The sequence below is a fragment of the Nycticebus coucang genome, chromosome X (assembly GCF_027406575.1).
Source record: "Nycticebus coucang isolate mNycCou1 chromosome X, mNycCou1.pri, whole genome shotgun sequence".
Taxonomy (NCBI): Eukaryota; Metazoa; Chordata; class Mammalia; order Primates; family Lorisidae; genus Nycticebus; species Nycticebus coucang.
Window position 1 is genome coordinate 118,760,771 of NC_069804.1, and position 6,519 is coordinate 118,767,289.

The following is a 6,519-nucleotide window of genomic DNA, read 5'->3' on the forward strand; positions in this document are numbered from 1 at the left end:
ACATTAGCATGGAAAGGTTTTCTTAAACAAGGTATAGAGAGCATAAATCATAAAGAGAAAAGTGGATAGATTTAAGTACCATCCCCTGAAAGTAAAGGTTTCTCTTCTACAGAGGACACAATGGGCACATTGAAAGAGAAATGATAGATTTAGAGAAAATATTTGTGATGTATATGGGCAAAATATATGAAAATCCAAAACATATAGAAAAAAGAGACAAGAGACCTGACAGAGAAAAGAGCATATATAAAAGTAGGAACTTAAAAGAAGTGGAAGCCCAAATAAGTAGATATTAATTATCTGAAGAAATGTTCAACCTCATTATAATCAGGGAAAAGACAAATTAAAACAAAAAGATATTATTTTATACTCATCAGACTGGCAAATCATTTTAAAAGAGTAAGCTAATAACAAATGTTATTAATGATATAGAGAGAAAGGAATCCTTACATACTGCTAGGATTTATGAAATGGATGTAGGTATTTTTTGGAGAGAAATTTAGAAGTATTTGGAGAATTTGAATTTGCATATAACCTGTGACAGAGCAATTCTACTTCTGGGTATATATCCCTGAAGTACTACTCCCATGAGTACACAAAGTGGCTTGCATATAATAGAAATTGGAAACACAATTAAAATGTCCATCAGCAGGGGAAATAATAATTTGCAAAATTATGCAAAATGAAATATTATGAAATAATTAAAATGAATACATTAGACCCATAGATATGGACATAATTAGCTCTCAATAATTATGATATTACATGAAACAAAGAAGCAAAAAATGATGTGCAGAATAATACCATTTATGTAAATCAAACACAGAAGTGAGTGTCCATCAGAAAAGGAGATGGGATGAGAAAGGGTGATAAAGAGGGAAACAAATAAAGTAAAATAAATAAAAGTAGAAATAAAACAAAGTGGGCCATGCATAAACTGATGATGATCATGTGACTTCAAATGATTCCTAATCAATGTAATTCTTTATATCTGAGGCACACACTCTACTCTGGGGGTAAAAAAAAAAAGCGGAAAATAGAAAGAGTAAAATGAGATGGGATAATGTTCAAGGCACTGTCCAGCCACCAAAGTTTGTTCAATTTCCTTTATCCTGCTTCATCCTTTTTCTTTTCTTTTTTAAAATTTTGAGTATGTTTTTATTTTTTCAAATTAATATGAGTGTACAATTTTTAAGTTACATCGTTCTTACTTCCAGGGTAAAGTTCCATTTGCAGAAGAGCTCCTCACCCAGGGGGCATGTTATTCACCCTCTCAATGTGCACATTAGGTGAGATACTGCCTCATGCCCTCCCTCCTTCTGCTAAATGTCCTCCCCCTGCCCCTCCCACTTCCCTCTACCCCCTAACTGGACTACATTAGTGTTTTATTGTTCTTTTGAGCATGTAGTTGTTTATATGTTGATTTCATATTAGTATGGAATACATTGGATATTTATTTTTTCATTCTTGAGATACTTTACTAAGAAGAATGTATTTCAACTCCATCCAGGTAAATGAAAAAGATGTAAAGACTCCATATTTTTATGGCTGAATGATATTCCATGGCATATATATACCATAGTTTGTTGATCCATTCATGGGTTGATGGGCACTTAGGTTATTTATATGACTTGGCAATTATGAATTGAGCTGCGATAAACATTCTAGTGCAAATGTCTTTGTGGTAAAATGATTTTTGTTCTTCTGGGTAGATACCTACTAATGGGATTTCAGGGTTAAATGAAATGTCTACTTTTAGATATTTGAGGATTCTCCATACTTCTTTCCAAAAAGGCTATATTAGTTTGCGATCCCACCAGCAGTGTAGAAGTGTTCCCATCTCTCTACATCCATACCAGCATCTGTTGTTTTGGGACTTTGTGATATGGGCTAATCTTGCTGGGGTTAGGTGATATCTTAGAGTGGTTTTGATTTGAATTTCTCTGGTGATTAAAAACAGTGCTGCTTCACCCTTTTTCTTGAGGGAGAAGTGGCAGTGGAAGGGAGTACTAAGAGTCTAAAAGCAAACATCTGGGGTCTTAGTCTATTTTGTGCTGCTATAACCAAATACCATAGACTGAGTAATTTATAAAGAAAGAACTCTCTCACATTTTTGGAGGCTGGAAAGTCCAAGATCAAGGTGCTGCTAGGCTTGGTCTCTGGTTCCAAGATGCTATGTACCTTGTTGCTGCATCTTCAGTGCTGTATCCTCACATAGCCAATGGTGGAAGGGCAAGAGAGAGCCACCCCACTCCCACAAGCCCTTTCTTAGTGTAATTAATATATTTATGAGGGTAAGCTTCCCAGAAGGCCCCACATCCTAATACTGTTGCTTTGAGGATTAAGATTTCAACATTTGAATTTTGGGGAACACATTGGGAACATACCCACCAGGGTATTTGGATCCGTTGCTAGATGTCAGTAGATCTATCTGGAGGAGGTGCCCCTGCTGGAGGGCAGCAAAAGTGAAATAAAAGCACCTGGTTAGAGACCAGGAAGGAACCTCTACATTCTAAATGTCTCTCACTGGGATGTATCACCCTTTGCTCCTTCCCCCCCCCCAATCTTACCTTCCTTGTGCTGTGAACTTGACCCAGGGAGTCCAATCAGTAGGGCTGCTAGCTTGGCAATTTTGGATCAAGTGAGACTATCCTCCTCATTGGCTCAATTTTAGGAAAAGATGTACCTCATCTCCTGGCAAAGCTAACACTACCCTTGCCCAGAGATTCCTCTGGCTACTCTGAGAAATGAACAACATAGCTCAGTAACCCAAGGGCCAAGAAAGACACTTGACAAATGTTTTCACAAAGTTGCCCTCTTTGTAGAGGGACCCAGGATAAACATGAAAGCAGGGATGGATATGTGCCTACTCCTTCGTTGAGGACAGCCCAAATACTAGGCTGAAGGGTGCCTAACAGGGAAGTGCTCAAAAAGCCTGCTTTTCACCTGCTTCAACCTTAATTTCTGCTGGAGGCTGATCAGTTTGGCTTAGCCTGAAGAGGGCCAGTGCTGGAGATAGGAGCCTCCAGGGACTTGCTGCCAAAGAGAAGAGAAACAATGGGCAAAGCCTTGTTCCCAAGGGCATGGTTTAAGGAAGAGCAATCTGTGAGACTTGAGTCACGACAATGGAGGCAACCAGACAGGAATGCAAGTCTTCAGTCTGGCTCTGACCTATTTTAGAGTTGTCAGATAGCATTCCCTTATAGTGGTCTCAAGACAGAACCAGAATAGTTTTCTACAAACCAGGAAAATGGTGTAGATGGGAAATGAACAGAGAAGTATACATGTGGGCTTAAAAAGGAAGGATTTCTGGAAAGAGCAATTGTTTATTATTTTCTTTTAATTTCTTCTGAGCCAAACTTCTGCTGGCTAGGATTCTTGTTTTGGCATTCATTGACCTTGGTTCTTGGAGTACTGAGAGAGATGGAGTTCTGGTCCTACTAGGCCACAAAGCTGCTTGGCTGTTTGGCTGGGGGAAAAAGGACTTGGCCGTGTGGTGAGCACTCATCTTTGTGTACACTTATCTCATTGTTTTTATTTCATCGTTGCCTCCACCTCCTCCCCTGCCCCCAAGCTGTGGGGCCCTCAGTGCTCCTGGCTCATTCCTTTACATCTGTTGTCTATCTGTCTGTCCCTTTGCCTCCAAGGTCAGGCAACTGGGACTTGCTGATTTATTATTTTTTAAAATTTGTATCTAATGATTTTGCAGGCTGCCTGCTTAGGAGCACAAATGGCATGGGGTGTGCCAGTCTACTCCGGATAGGGATATCCTTTCATCTAATGTCCTTGGCAGGAAGAGGGAGGAAGGAAATGTGGGAGGCAGGGGATAGGGCCAGATAACAGGGGATAACTTGCCGGTTATGTGTTCCAAAGTTCACTTCTTCAGCTTGTTTTCAACTGCCCCTTTCCCTCCTCTCACTGGACACCTTGTGAAAAAAGGAGCACTGAGGTTGGGAAGGGTACAGACAGAAAGAAAGAATCATTGAGTTACAGAACAATTACTATGTGCCTCTAACCATGCCAGGAACTCTACATACATTGCTTCGCTTAATGCTCACAACAGCCCAGTGGGCATCACTATTGTTATGCCCCAGTTTATATTTAAGAATACTAATGCCAAGCCCCAAAGAGTATAGGTAACTTCCTCAAGGTCTCATGGAAAGTAATCTGGAGCTAAGCCCTTACCCTCAGAGTCGCCCTGTCAGGAAGTCTACGTTATGCTTCTGGCCATGCCATCAATATATGTCATTGATGCAAAAATCTACCTGGACTCCAGATTCTTCTGGTATAAAATAGAATAGATGCTCCTTGACCTGCTTGACTCATGAGATTGCTGTGAAGATCAAACTGGTGAGGGAATATGAAACAATAAAGAATCACCCCCATGGGAGGATGGGGAGTAGAATGAACCCAGGTCTATGAGTTGGGCTGCCTAGGTTCCAGTCATGATTGTGTCCTTCCCTGGTTCTATGACCTTTGATGAATTAATTCCGGTTTCTGGGCTTCAACTGTCAATTTGAGGAGGTGATCTCAACAGGTCCCTGGAGTTTTATCAAGTTTGTCATCATTTCCCCTCTGAGTGTTAGGCCATTCACCTGCTGCTAGAAGGAAACGATCCCACTCAACCTTCTTCCTTCACTATGCTTGGGTCTATCTAAATGGTTTGGAGTGAATAAGGACCCAGAGGCCAAAAGATTCCCATATGTCCTACTGTCTGCCATCACCCTCTACCTTCACAGTGTTAGTCCCAGGAACTATGCTCACCCCACCTTTAATAAGTGGGGAGAAACTGTGTCTTTATTGAATCTCCTTATAGCCCAGCACATATCTACTCCCATTGAACCACTCTAAAGAAAAAAGAGTGACATTGGTTTCACTTGGTGTGTCACCTGATGTTGCTCTTGGGGACTACAGGATGGGCCTGGTCAAAGCTCACAGAGGCTTGCTATTTATTATTTACTTTCCATCAAAAAATATTACATTCTTGGTCTGTTTTTTTTTTTTTTAGACAGAGTCTTACTCTGTCACCCTTGGTGGAGTGCCATGCATCACAGCTCACAGCAACCTCAAAATCTTGGGCTCAAGCAATCCTCTTGCCTCAGCCTCCCAAGTAGCTGGGACTACAGGTGCCTACCACAATGCCTGGCTATTTTTAGAGATGAGGTCTCTTTCTGGCTCAGGCTGGTCTTGAACTCCTGAGCTCAGGCAATCTATCCACTCTGGCCTCCCAGAGTGCTAGTGAAAGACTTGGGACAAGACCCCCACTCTGTCCTGGACTACGACGACCCCAATCAACCACAAGAGATGGCACTTGATGCAATCAGCAAGAGGGTTTTATTCCAGCATGCTGGGGCTTAGCTCGTAATTCTCTCAGGAGCAGAGGAGTTAAGCCCCGAACAGCAGGTTTTACAAGCTTATAAAGGCAAAAACCACAAAGTAGGGAAGGGTAGCAGACATGGCAGGGGCTTTAACCACAAAGTAGGGAGGGGTAGCAGACATAGCAGGGGCTTTTTAGATAAGAAGAACTCTGGTTCATTACTTAAGTGTCTTAAGACAAGATTAACAGTTAAACATTTGCTTAGCCCTTTTATCTGCTTCAGCTCGGGGCTATCTCCTGGAACAGTTACAAAAGGTCACATTCTCATGGTAGGGGGTGAGAGGTACTGCTACAGGTCACATTCTCATGGTAGGGGGCGAGAGGTGCTGTTACATGGCTGGTTCCTCCCCCCCCCTTTTGGATTTGGTAGTACTTTCCTTCACTAGGATTACAGGTGTGAGCCACAGTGTGTGGCCTTAAAACGAGTTATACTCTCAGTCTTTTTCTTTTTTTTTTTTTGGTTGTTTGTTTTGAGACAGAGCCTTCAGCTATAGCCCTAGGTAGAGTGCCGTGGTGTCACAGCTCACAGCAACCTCCAACTCCTGGGCTTAAGCAATTCTCCTGTCTCAGCCTCCTGAGTAGCTGGGACTACAGGCACCCACCACAATACCCAGCCATTTTTTGGTTGTAGTTGTCATTGTTGTTTGGCGGGCCCGGGCTGGATTTGAACCCTCCAGCTCTGGTGCATGTGGCTGGCACCCTAGCGACTTGAGCTATAGGCGCCAAGCCACACTCTAGGTCCTATCTTTGCATGCACAAAGGACTGATCTCTTGGGCACTATGCTTGGCACCAGGAAGGGAACACTCAGGTAGATGAGAAGCTCACAGTGTGAGACACACTAGTCTCCTAGCCTAGCACATACAGCACTTTGTGTGCCTTACAAGGGCGTTCAGAACTCTGTCTCATCAGATTCTAAAAACTTCTGCATGTGCAGGGCAGCATCCTCTTCATTTTTTAGATGAGTGAACTGAGCCACACACACACATGTGAGACCATGTGCCTGCAAAATTCAGAGAGAAATAAAAGTACAAGAGTAGATACCAATTGCACAGATGTCTGATGACGTAAGATGGACAGGTTCCCACTACTCAGGACAGTTGAGACTTTGGGAATTATGGGAAGGCTTTGCTTTTATGTTTAT